Below are 12,718 nucleotides of genomic sequence, written 5' to 3'. Positions count from 1 at the left end.
CCGCTATGTCCATAGTCCGCGAAGAGCCCCACCACAAAAGTGTATTGTATGCAGTCTTACCTTGCATTTCGGTTAGAGGCTGTTTCCAAGGCTAGAACCCGTGACCTCCTGGTCACATGAAAACAACTTTACCAGTTACTCCAAGGCTCCCGTTCTTCAAGCTTAGCTCCCAGACCACACTATACTCAACCAACATGGTTAGAACTAACATGATTGTAAAAACAAGTGGGCTTGTATCATACTTCATGTATCTTTCACAAACATTATTTGAATATCAAATGGAAATGCTATAAGGTACACCTTTTCCAGTAACACCAGGTCCAGAAAATGGTTTTAATAATTCATAAGGCACAATACCAGCTCCATTTCTATTCCTCAAATTACAATCAGCATTTCTAGCATCAATAATCCCTTCAAGTTCCTTCAACTTACCCGAAAATACCTCGAACGCCGCATTGATTATGGGATCCTCAGCCCAATATGGTTCAATATTTTTACCAACATATTCTTCATCTGGAGAATGATTTGATAAGGCATCTAAAACTGCCATTACTATTGTTGCCTGAATTTGTGTAGGGAAGCATTTTAGTAGTGCTTCTTCAGGTTTGTTCAAGAAAATCTCCCATTCCTCATCTGTTGGATCCTCAGTTGGCATTTTTGTCCTAGCAATTGTTGGCCTATTTGGAAAGTAGCCTACTTATGCAATAGAATAGTTAATAATTCAAGAATTGAAGAGGATATACATGTAAATATATGTAAGTGTAAGTACAATTTGTCTATCAGAAACAACCTCTGTACCCCACAAAGATACGGTTAAAGTCTACGTATATCTTATCTTCCCTGGACCTCACTTGTGGAATTAGACATTTTTCTAAAATAATTCAACTTATATACGGTAAAGTATGGTCCGATGCACGAAGCATTCTACATTCACATACGATCTAGGAAATGGACGCTCCCTAAGCTAGGTATAATATATGCAACCTCTCCTAACAAAGCATCATTAACTGATTTCATAGCTCGAACTATGTAGATGACAAAAATATACTTTATCATTGCTCCAAGACTCGCCCTTCATTTAACTTACATGCACTTACAGCCTATTTTGTTCGGACTCTCCAAAAATATTGTCTAAACCATATCGAATTCTCCAAGATGCACTATTTTTGGAGTATCCGGCACATCCGAGCAACATAGATGACAACTCAGAAAACGACTTTTACCAACCCGGTGCATGAAGCATCTCATGTTCATGTATGGTTTGGGAAGGGTCATACCCGAGAGGTGTGATATAGCTAAGCGGTATAGGTCAAACAAATAACTTTACCGTTACTCCGAATTTCCTCTATATTTAACTTATACACACTGAAAGTATGAAAAAATTGAAAATTAGAATAAAGCAAAAAAGCTAAGGTGCGTACCTGCATAGCTGTATTGGCCAAAGTTTACTGCTGCATGGTGAGCAGAAGCTATCCAAATTATTGTTGTGACTCCAACATTTTTGATCTCTGACCACCAAGCTTGAAGTTCTATACCAGATTCAATAAGATTTGTTTGTGGATAATAGTTGTTGACATAAGCTGTTACCCATTGTCTAAGTATGTCCCGAAGTACTAAACCATCATTAGCAAAAGGGTAATCTTCTATTGTTAATTTCAATCCATATGGTGCATTTGGATCTTCCTCTGCCAATCCCCTGTAAAAAAATTGCATAAATTAGCATGTTAGTGGATGTAGGGGCACAAGGGGCTCATCTGAGTCCTTTTCATCGAAAATTTTACACTCCATATATAAGGTTAAACTTATTTTTTCGGTACATATAGTAGATGTTGGATCTACTCTTTGTGTCTAATTGTGTAAATATTTTTATACTATCAGCGCATTAAAATTAAAAGAAAAAAAAAACAGCTCGGTGTACTAAAGATGCCGCTATATACAGGGTTCGAGAAAGGGTCCCTCCACAAGGATGTATTGTACGCAATCTTACACTGCAACTTTACCAGTTACTCCAAGACTCCCCTTCTATCAGTGCATTAAAATTAAACTCAAAGATTAAATTTAACTAAATAATTAACAACCACCAAAGGTTATGATGAGGTGGTAAGTACCCCAGATGGAAAAGTAAAAAGTAGTAGAATAGTGACCACCAAAGGTCATGGTGGATACGTGGTAAGTATTCCTCTATCTTTAATTAGAGATTTAGATTTCCTAAGAAAGAGTCACAATTGGTTGGGAGTGTTTTACCCCAAAACGAGACTTTCTGACAAAAAATTCGAATAAATCAAACGCCAATGCAAGCCCAGATACAAGGTTGAAAACCAAAAAAGAAAAGGGAAAAGGCTCAAATATGCCACTGAACTATAAAAAATGACTTATTTATGTCATCCGTTAAAAGTTAGGCTCATTCATGTCATTGCCGTTATAAAATCGGTTTATAGATGTCACTACTTTTTAACTGTGGTTTTTAAAATACAACTTTGCCACGTGGCCTCTTATTAGAGGTCCACGTCATTTTTTTAAATTTTTTTTTTTTTTTACCCTTTAAAAATTTTTGATCCATTAAAAAAAATCCACTCACACCCAACCTATCACCTTAACCCACTTTAATATTACTCTTTCAATGGATCTAAGTCCACATATTTCTGGAAAAACATTCATATATACACATAAATAGTGTCTGCGTGAGTAGGTACCAAACAACACTTAAAAATATGTGGACTGTAAACACCCTACGTACCTGGATAGTGGTCTTTTATTTATTTTATAATTTTTTAAACTCTAACATGTCTAAAAATAAATTATGCTCTACGTCTCGTTCACGTTAAAGAGTATAAAGGATACCAAATAGCCAAGTCCACGAAATAATTAAGACTATCAATAATCCAATTATACAACTTATAATCCAAATTTAGAAGGGATTTTTAGGTATTCTTCCTAATTAAAAGTTGTGGTCCTTCATGTATGTGGTATTTCCTTCGTCCTAAATTGTGTGATGATGTTCGAATTTCGAGAGTCAAAACAAATTATTTTTTAATCGCAATTTATTCATTTGCCATTTTAAATTATTAATTATTCTAACCTATATTATTTTAAACGTAGTATTCAAGTATGTAAATTTCATGTTGGAATACTAAATGATTATATATATGTTCAAATTTAGGGTCAAAATTAAGAGTAATATTAAAGTGGGTTAAGGTGATAGGTTGGGTGTGGGTGAATTTTTTTTAATGGATTAAAAAATTTTAATGGATAAAAAAAAAATAATTTAAATGATGTGGACCTCTAATAAGAGGCCACGTGACAAAGCTGTTTTTTAAAAACCACAGTTAAAAAGTAATGGCATAGATGAACCGTTTTATAACGGCGATGGCATGAATGAACCTAACTTTTAACGGATAGCATAAATGAGTCATTTCTAATAGTTCAGTGGCATATTTGAGCTTTTTCCGAAAAGAAAAAAATCATGACTGCCAAATATTGTGGTAGAGCAGTAAGAAATATCCTCTATCTTTAACCATGGTTCTCAAGTTCCACCTTCCTGTGAATAGAGTCGTCTTTGGTTGGGAGCGATTTACTTCTAAAGTAAAATTTTCTGATCCGCAAATTCAGATTAGTCGAATCCCAAACAGATACCGAACACCAAATTAGAAGTAGGAAAATTGAAAATTAATGAATTATTACCTGCTAATAAGGTCCTCAGGGAGTGCTTGTCTATCAAATCTCCATTCAAAATCATAAGCAACAGCACTTAACTCCATTGAATACTTGCCAAGGAAAAATGAAGTCTCAATAACACCATTGGCATTAATAAGTGCCTCTCTTGCTGTGGCATTTATCTCCATTGTATGTCTAAAATGAGGAAACAATAATCTGTATATTGGATGCATTACCATTAGTTGCCTATTAGATGCTATAATATATGGTTCTGTAGCACAATGAGTCCTTAGCCTGCAAAATTTTGGAGAGAAAAAAATGATTAGCCATAAAGTTTAAAGGGGGTAGTTAATTAGGACCAAATATAGTTTGAAGGGGATCTGAAATAAACGCGTCAAGTTTAGAGGGTCTTTAGGTATTCTCTCACGTCTTAAGTATACTTGTATATAAATATTTTTTGGATGACCTAATGAAAAAGGGCAATCTGGTACACTAAAGTTCTTGTTATACGTAGGGTTCAAGGAAGGGCCGGACCACAAAGGTCTTTAGCATGCAGCCTTACCTTGCATTTCTGTCGGAGATTGTTTCTACGATTTGAACCCGTGACTATTGTTCCAGCAGGTACAAAATCTGTATGTTTTCTATACAAACTTCAATACTAAGTTCAAGAACAATTTTTAAGAAATCCAATGAAGTTACAACAACTTCAAACACAAGTCCAAATGAATATTCAAATGAACTATCAAAATGAAGTGTTTATCAACTTTAAGAAAGAAGATGAAGTAGAAAATTATAGAATCAAGTTCACCGAATGTACGGCGTGTCCTTAAGAAATTTATTCTCCTCAAGTACCCGAGGTTACAGAATCTTTCCTCCTAGGTAAAACAATTCTCTTTCTAAAAATAGTGGTACCTCAAATTTTCAGAAACTTCAAACACACTCAACGATTTGATGATCACACGAGAGTTTTTAGAAGAAGAAAAAGATTGTTTTTCTGCTCAAAAATAATTGTCTTTACCTAAGGAAAAATTCAGGTATTTATAGCCATCAAGGTTTTGCTTCATGAAGAGAAGCAATGGTTCAGAAAGGTGCACCCCTTCATAAAGGTGCAACTCCTTGAAAAAGTCACAACCATTGGAAAAACCATAACTATTGGAAAAGTCATAACCATTCAATCTGAAAAAGGTGCCTATTCAAATTGCATCCTTTCTCTTAGTGTCTTTCCGAAAAAAAACATCACCTTTTCATTTTCCATTCACACCTCTTAATAACGCAACAGTGACCTCCTAGTCAAATGGCACCTTTGTTGCTCGAACTCTGCAATAATGTCGAAAAATGTGTGTCGAATCCTATGAAGGTACGATCCGAGCAACATAGGCTGACAGTGTAACGCGTGTATGATCCTCCAAAAGTCATGCATGCATTTTCTGGAGGATCCGACACAGGCACAATAACATTTTAAAAGAGTCCGAGCAACATAGGCTGACAATGTAACGTGTGTCTGATCTTCCAAAAGCTATGCATTTTTTGGAGAATCCAACATAGGTACCAGTTACCACAACATTTTAGGAGAATCCCAGCAACATAGGCTGACAATGTACATAACTTAAAGAACTCATGAGCAAAGTGCATATATCATCATCACTTACCAATGACTAACTAATTGGTGATAGCCAGAATCATGAGCAAGAACATGAGCTTTAGCAGTCCTCCATAGCCAAGCACCAGTGGCATGCTAAGTACTTGGGCAATAAACTTCCTTCCATTGAGGCTTATTATCTACTGGTGGCCTAGTTAGCTCAATGTCCAATGGTCTCAATGTGCCAGTAGGTGTCAAGAAGAACAAAGTTCTTGATCCATAAAGTACTGTCCCTTTGAGTTCATTCACTTTGTTCACAAATGGCAAGCAATAGCAAATCATGATAATCTAGGATGAACTTGTTTTGTTCAATTGCCTGCATTGGTTATGAAATCAAATAGGAATAGGCAATACAATAAACAAAAGAAAACAAGAAGAACACACAGATTTTACGTGAAAATCCTAGACGGGAAAAACCACGGGCAGAGGAGGAGGAAATTCACTATATCTGAGAAGAATACAAGGAGGTGCCAAACTCTTAATAACATATAAAACTGTCGAAAATCAACCCTCTAAATCGCACTTATATAATATGTGCTTACAAGGAAATTCTAAGCCCAAAAACATACAGTCACATATGCCTATCGGTCCGATCCCTCGGCTACCACCACAGATCCCTAAAATTTCTCACAATTACAGTTTTACCAACATGGGTCACACCGCGATCTTTTCGAGCCAGATCAATAAAATTCAGGTCACAAGTTCTAACAAATATTATCATAAGGAAGACTTTATAGATTATATATAAGAGGCGATCTTGAACTTTTGACTTCCTTATAAAATCTTTTTTAAAAAATGACATGTGTTGTCCATCAGAAATAAGTTGATCTAGTTGTAATGTGCACATAAGTTAGTTCTGCTTTTTTAATATTTGTTAGTTAATTAGTTATAAATTAAAAAAAAAGGTAAATTAGAAATCGCTGGTAAAATGTCCGCCCGTAACCCAGCAGATAAAGTAAAAAAAGTAAATAAATAAATAAGAATGATGTGTTTATATATACCTCTTCAACAGTCATTAACCCTTCAATTTCTAGTTCAATTATCTCTTTTGTGATTGCTGATTCAGGAGGTCCATATGCCTTAGGGTCTAGCTTGCTCTTCAATGGCCATTCCTGTATTTTCATAAAAGTTATATATATATATTAGCTCAAAACTTTTCAAACAATCAAACTGTCATGAGCAAACAACATAAATCCTAAGAGTTTGGAGCTTAGTTACAGAAAATCCTAATATTTTGCATAATTACTGAAAATCCCGATTTTGGGTTTGTCTATATACATAATGCGCTCTCGATACATCTAACAAAGATACATTATTTCCTTTGTAAAGATACATAATTAGCTCTCGATACGATTTTTTCGATTTTGGATCTGGTGAGATACATAATTAGTTCCCCGATACATCCAACGAAGATACAGAATTTGTTGAATTTTTTGTTATTATTTTGTAAGGGTGAAAATTTGTGTAAATGTTATAAGTTAAAGTGTATATTTTTATTATTTTTCCAAAACAAGACTCCATAGAACATACCATAATGTGCAAAAGCTTCTAGTCATGGCATGCATGTATATAAATAAAATTCAACTTATATATACTAACAGTATAAGAATTTTTTCATGATTCTTGTATTTATTTTTATTGGCTGTATTAATTAGTAATTTACCAATCTTTTAATTTGAAGGTTACCAATTAGGCTTCCTAAAGAAAATGATTTTCTATTGACTTTTTAAGTAGCCTGGTATTGGTATACAAATTATCAACGATATACATACAATAGTTAAACATATGAATATTTATATGTAGCCAATATTAACATTCCTTTTGTTAAATATATAAATCATACTGATCATAGAGATCAAGATAAATTGAATTCAAAATAAATGCCAATTAATTTTAAGGTGATATAGTGAAAAATCAAAAATGAAATTAAAATGAAGGTCATAGCATACGGAAATTTTGTGTACACTCTATGGACTGATGTAAACATTCAATATAGATATATTTTTATAGAATAACGTACCATAACCAATTACAATCTAGGGTTGGATGAATTTTTACAAGAAATTTTACGAAATAAGTTACTATCTAGGGTTGGATGAATTTAATTTTAGAATCACAATCTTTCTTTTTAAAACATGCTAGAAAGGAAAATGTATCATATAAGGACGGAACTAGTGTTTTTACGTTTGATTCAAGTGGCGCAAATCAATTAAGCTGCATGTTTCAATAATATTGCTTAGATCCTTCAAAAATGTCCATGCATTTATATTAAATTATCCAAATATTATGTATTTTCGGAGGATCCGAACTCCAAACGGATGTAATGACATTTTTGATGGATCTGAACATCATATAGGTTTCAACATAAGTTGCAATTCTCCCCAATATTTGTTAGATCCTCCAAAAATTATCACCATCCATATAGGTACGTATGTGACATGCATCTGTCCATATTTAATAAAGAATTCGAGCAACAAGTTTGTAAGGTTTTTGGGTACTTACTTTCAAGCATATCATGAGTTTGAAATAGCAAGACATTATTTCTTGTATTAGAAATAGCCCTAATGACTCTTCTTACAATATTCAACAAGCCATTTCCTCCATTCTTATGTTGCAAAAGATCGATATCGACATTGTAAAGAGCGTCGATGGCCGGAAAATATGGAAACCCTAGGTTGGCAGTGGTGGATCCAGGAATTTTTTTTAGAAGGTTCGAAAAATAAAAATATAAATGTGTGAATAAGCCAACAAAATATAATTTCAAGAGACGTAATAGTATATAGTCTATAAATATAAAATACTTAAACTTATATTTTAACTTGTTTTAATTTTTTTTGTTTTTTATATAGCTAGTGAGGTATGTAGTCTTTTTTTTAATAGTTGTAGGCTTCTTCTTGGTTTCAGTCTACTTTAAAAAAAAAAAAAAGCTGATGTGGATCGAACCCGCAACCAAGCCTAAAGTAGCGCTCCAAGAAGTGGAGATTGTACCACTAAGCTATCCAACAAGCGTGTGTTAAGTGGTTCAAAATTAATATATGTACATAAATATAAATTTTCTACCTTATATATACAACGTAATTTTTTACCGAGAGGGTTCGGCTGAACCCCCTCGCCACTACGTAGGTCCGCCCCTGTAGGTTGGTATCCGTGAAGATCGACCGCAACGCTGGCACGACGGCGTGTAGGACTGAGTAAAAGGTGTTTCCATTGAACGTTAACTCCTTTATTTCTGAAAATGCTTCATCTCTTGGTACGTCTGTAAAGTCACTCTTTGATTCGGATAATGGATCTGCATGCATACAAAAAAAAGAAAAAAAGATTTTAATCAGTCTGGTGCATTAAGTTTCTGTAATATATACGTGATGTCTGGTCACTGATGTATTAAGTTTCCGCTATATATACATGGTGCCTGATCATTGATGCATTAAATTTTCGCTATATATACGTGATGTCTGGTCACTAATGCATCTAGTTTTCATTATATATATGTGATGTTAGGTCATTGGTGCATTGATTTTTTCCTATATATACCGTATACGTGATGTTTGGTCACTGGTGCAGTAAGTTTCCACTATAAATACGTGATGTCTGATCTGATGCATTTAGTTTCCGCTATATATACGTGATATTTGGTGCATTAAGTTTTTTTGGTCAACAACCCAACATGTTCTAATATACTTGATGGTGCATTAAGTTTTAATATATACGTGATGTCTGGTGCATTAAGTTTTACTATATATACGTGACGTCAGGTGCATTAAGTTTGTCTATATATGTGATGTCCAAAAAAGAGTCGGATTTCACGACGATCTATTTACATAGTGTTATCATACATTTATGCAAGAAGTCGTTTCTACAGCTAGAATGATATGTAGTATGTAATAATAATTTATAATTCTCCTATTATTCAAAAGATATTTAGCATTCAATAAAAAGTACAGTATATGTAATCAGATGCTTATCGTCATGTCAGAAACTATAATTGATAGTAGTAGCGCAATTTTTATTTCTTAACCAAATCCATTTAAAAAGCATCATGTTCAAGTTCGACCATGACTCCGACCAGGATCATCGCGATCTAAGCATAGATATGTTATGTTGGTGTTACCCATGATATTGACTCCCTATTGATATTAATATCACTTGTTCGGATCAAGCATATATACCATCATGTCAATCAAAACAATATAATCGATAGCGAGGATACAACTTTAATTTTTTTTTTTTTTTTTTTTTAACAAACTCATCAAGCAAGTGTCATGTTCAAATTCAATCATGACTCCAACCCAGACCATCCTCGACCCACCCCACCTCCTGCACGACTTACCTCTCCATAAAAAGAAAATTGACATTACCCAACAAACAACTAACATTTCTTACACTATCATTATATAAACATCAAGAAAAATATACTCCAATTATTAAAAATAATAATAATAATAATAATAATAATAATAATAATAATAATAATTGTGATTTATTTACCTTTTTTACTTCTTGTTCTACCAGTTCTGCACCTTCTAGGATAAGGTAATTTTTTTCCACCAAGTACTGGTCTTTTACCATCATCATTGCCATCAGGATCACCAATATCATTATAAACACCATAATCATAAATCCTTTCAAATATTTTTCTTTCTCCAAATCCATCACCTCTTATTGTCACAAGTTCTTCCTCTCTTAACCTCTTTACTCCACTTGGACTTTGAGATGGTAAATTGACTGCCACACAAAAAAAATACAATATTAAAGTTGTAAATATGTGTAATTAGTTATATATCATTGAGCATATAATTAAGTAAATAAAAAAATATTTCTAACCATTTAAGTATTTTTATAAAAAGCCAAAGACATCGATAGGCACTCGAACTTATTGCCAAAATTCACTTAGACACCTAAAATAAGGCCTGTTCCTATCAGGCCCCTAAACCCCCACATTTTGTTCCAATTGTGCCTTTTTTTCCTATCAGCAAAAAGCTCAAAGTGTGTGTTGCACACACGCGATGACGTGGCAAAATGATCTAATTGAAAGCTGACACGTGGCATTGTGGGTCCAATAATTATTAAAAATTAATTATAATTTTTTAAAAAAAGTATATAAAAATGGCATTGAGGAAATTAATAAAAAATAATTCTAAAATTATTTTTAAAAAACTGATTAATTAAAAAAGTTAATAAATTTTTTTTTAAAATGAAATAAATTATTAAAAAATTATTTTTTTAAAAAAATAATTATTAAAAAAATTATAAAAAAAATTTAAAAATGAAAATAAAAAATGGCATTGAGGATATAAATTATGAAAAAATAATTATAAAATTATTTTAAAATAAAAAACTGATTATTTTAAAAACATTATAAAATATTTTAAAGAATGAAATAAATTATTAAAAAATTATTTAAAAAATAAAAAATTAATTATAAAAAAATTATAAAACTTTTTAAAAAATAAAATTAAAAAATGGCATTGAGGATCCAAATTATGAAAAAATAATTATAAAATTATTTAAAAAATAAAAATAAAAAATTGATTATTTAAAAGAAATTTTAAAATTTTTAAAAATAAAAATAAAAATAAAAAATTGCATTGATGATCCAAATTATTAAAAAATAATTATAAAATTATTTAAAAATAAAAATAAAAAATTAATTATTAAAAAGAAATTATAAAAATTTTTAAAAGATGAAAATAAAACTCCCCCACCTATCCCCAGCCCCCCGTCCCCCAGCGTTCATCTGCTTCCCTTCCCCCCACCCCTCAGCGTTCATCGTCTCCCCCTGCCCCTTTTCCCTACCCCGCCCCGACGTTCCTCTTCTTCTCTATGAAATAATTTTATAATTTCTCAAATTTTACACTAACACACAGCACAACAAAAACATATTGACATTACAAGAAAAAACCTTAATTTTCTTCTTAGCTTGATAATTAGTTTCCACCATATTCATATCAATAAAATAGCAGCAATGGGGCGGGTGGGGTACTATGAAACGATGAAGACGCGGAGTGGGGTGGGGATATGAAACGACGAATAATATGTTGAAAATCCAACAATTCAAATGTAGAAAACTTCCATTTTTTCCGGCGAACTTTCATTTTTGCCGGCACTCTAATGGCGGAAAAGAATAAGAATAACAACAAAAAACATTTAAATCAAATTCAAAAGTAAAAACAAGAAAGGAGAAAAAGTAGAAAAATTGGTATGAGAATTAAGTTTAGCAAAAAAAAAAAAAAAGAATGAAGAAGAAGAATGGTGAAGAAGATGAAATGGAGAGAAAAAAAAAATGAGGCCAGGGGTATCAGATGGGGTGGGGGGTTTTGTGGGGAGGCCTTTTTTTTTTAATTCTGTTTTATTAAAAAAAAAATTGAGGCCCTCTAATGCTTTTTGTTTTATTAAAAAGTTTATTGGGGCCTTTAGTGTTTAAAAAAAAAAAAATTGTTATTAAAAAAATTTTGGGGTCCTCAATGCCACTTGACATCTTTTTATTCGTAAATTAGTAAAAAAAATGCTCCTCACGCGCTTCCCACAATGGCACTGTACGCGCAGTACCACATAGGCAAAAAAGGTCCAATTGGAATAAAATGTGGGGCGTTTAGGGCCTGATAGGAACATACATTAGTTTAGGTGTCTAAGTGAATTTTGGCAACAAGTTTGAGTGTCTATCGATGCCTTTAGCCTTTATAAAATGATCGCACATTTCTACATGGTACAAGAACAAACGAAGGTCTAATATAAGGTGATTTTACGAGTCATATTTGTGTGAGCTGATTTTACTATCGTACGACCACTAATTATAATAAAGAATTTTCATGTACAGGTTCTTTTTTTAAATCTTTTCTTTTATAACAGTGATATCCAAAATAAATCGTATATCCGATTTCTTTCTCGTATGAGAGTCATGTAATTGTCAATGTCTCTCTTATTTTCCAAAATTTTAATGTCGGATAAAAGGACCATCAATATAAGGTGCACAATAAGAGCATCATTCTATGTTTTGTAATATGGTGACAATAATAACTTTAAATTTAGTAGGACCATAAGGTCCACAACAAAGCATAAAATATGAAATAAAAAACAAAGCATTTATATGCAGAGAAAAGTACTAAATTGTTTTTTTTTTTTTTCAGAAATTAATGGACCACAACTTCTTAATAATGTATGTATATCTGGTTCTGTATTTTCAAATTATTTGTTACGATTCTCTTTTACATATTTATTGTTGGGTTCATAGTAGATGAAAGAAGTGTGAATGGAAAAATGAAGAGTAAAAGGGTGGAGGGAAGGAGAAACTAAAATGGAAAGAGTACTCCCAAATTGGCAAGTTTACTCTTTCTCCCACGTTAGTGAAAGAAGAGAACTTGAGAGTATTTATATTGATGAATACTTACTCCACATGGCAAGTGAGGCAAGAAATAATAGATGCCTCGC

General features: G+C 32.6%; 1 pseudogene; it reads right to left on the bottom strand.

The window, feature by feature from the left end:
* Positions 1 to 226: 226 nt before the first annotated feature.
* Positions 227 to 12,718, bottom strand: part of LOC107844216 — a 39,183-nt pseudogene continuing 26,691 nt past the window's right edge.

The sequence above is a fragment of the Capsicum annuum genome, chromosome 1, assembly GCF_002878395.1.
Source record: "Capsicum annuum cultivar UCD-10X-F1 chromosome 1, UCD10Xv1.1, whole genome shotgun sequence".
Taxonomy (NCBI): Eukaryota; Viridiplantae; Streptophyta; class Magnoliopsida; order Solanales; family Solanaceae; genus Capsicum; species Capsicum annuum.
Note: the sequence above shows the minus strand (reverse complement) of the source record. Positions and strands in the feature narration are given on the sequence as shown.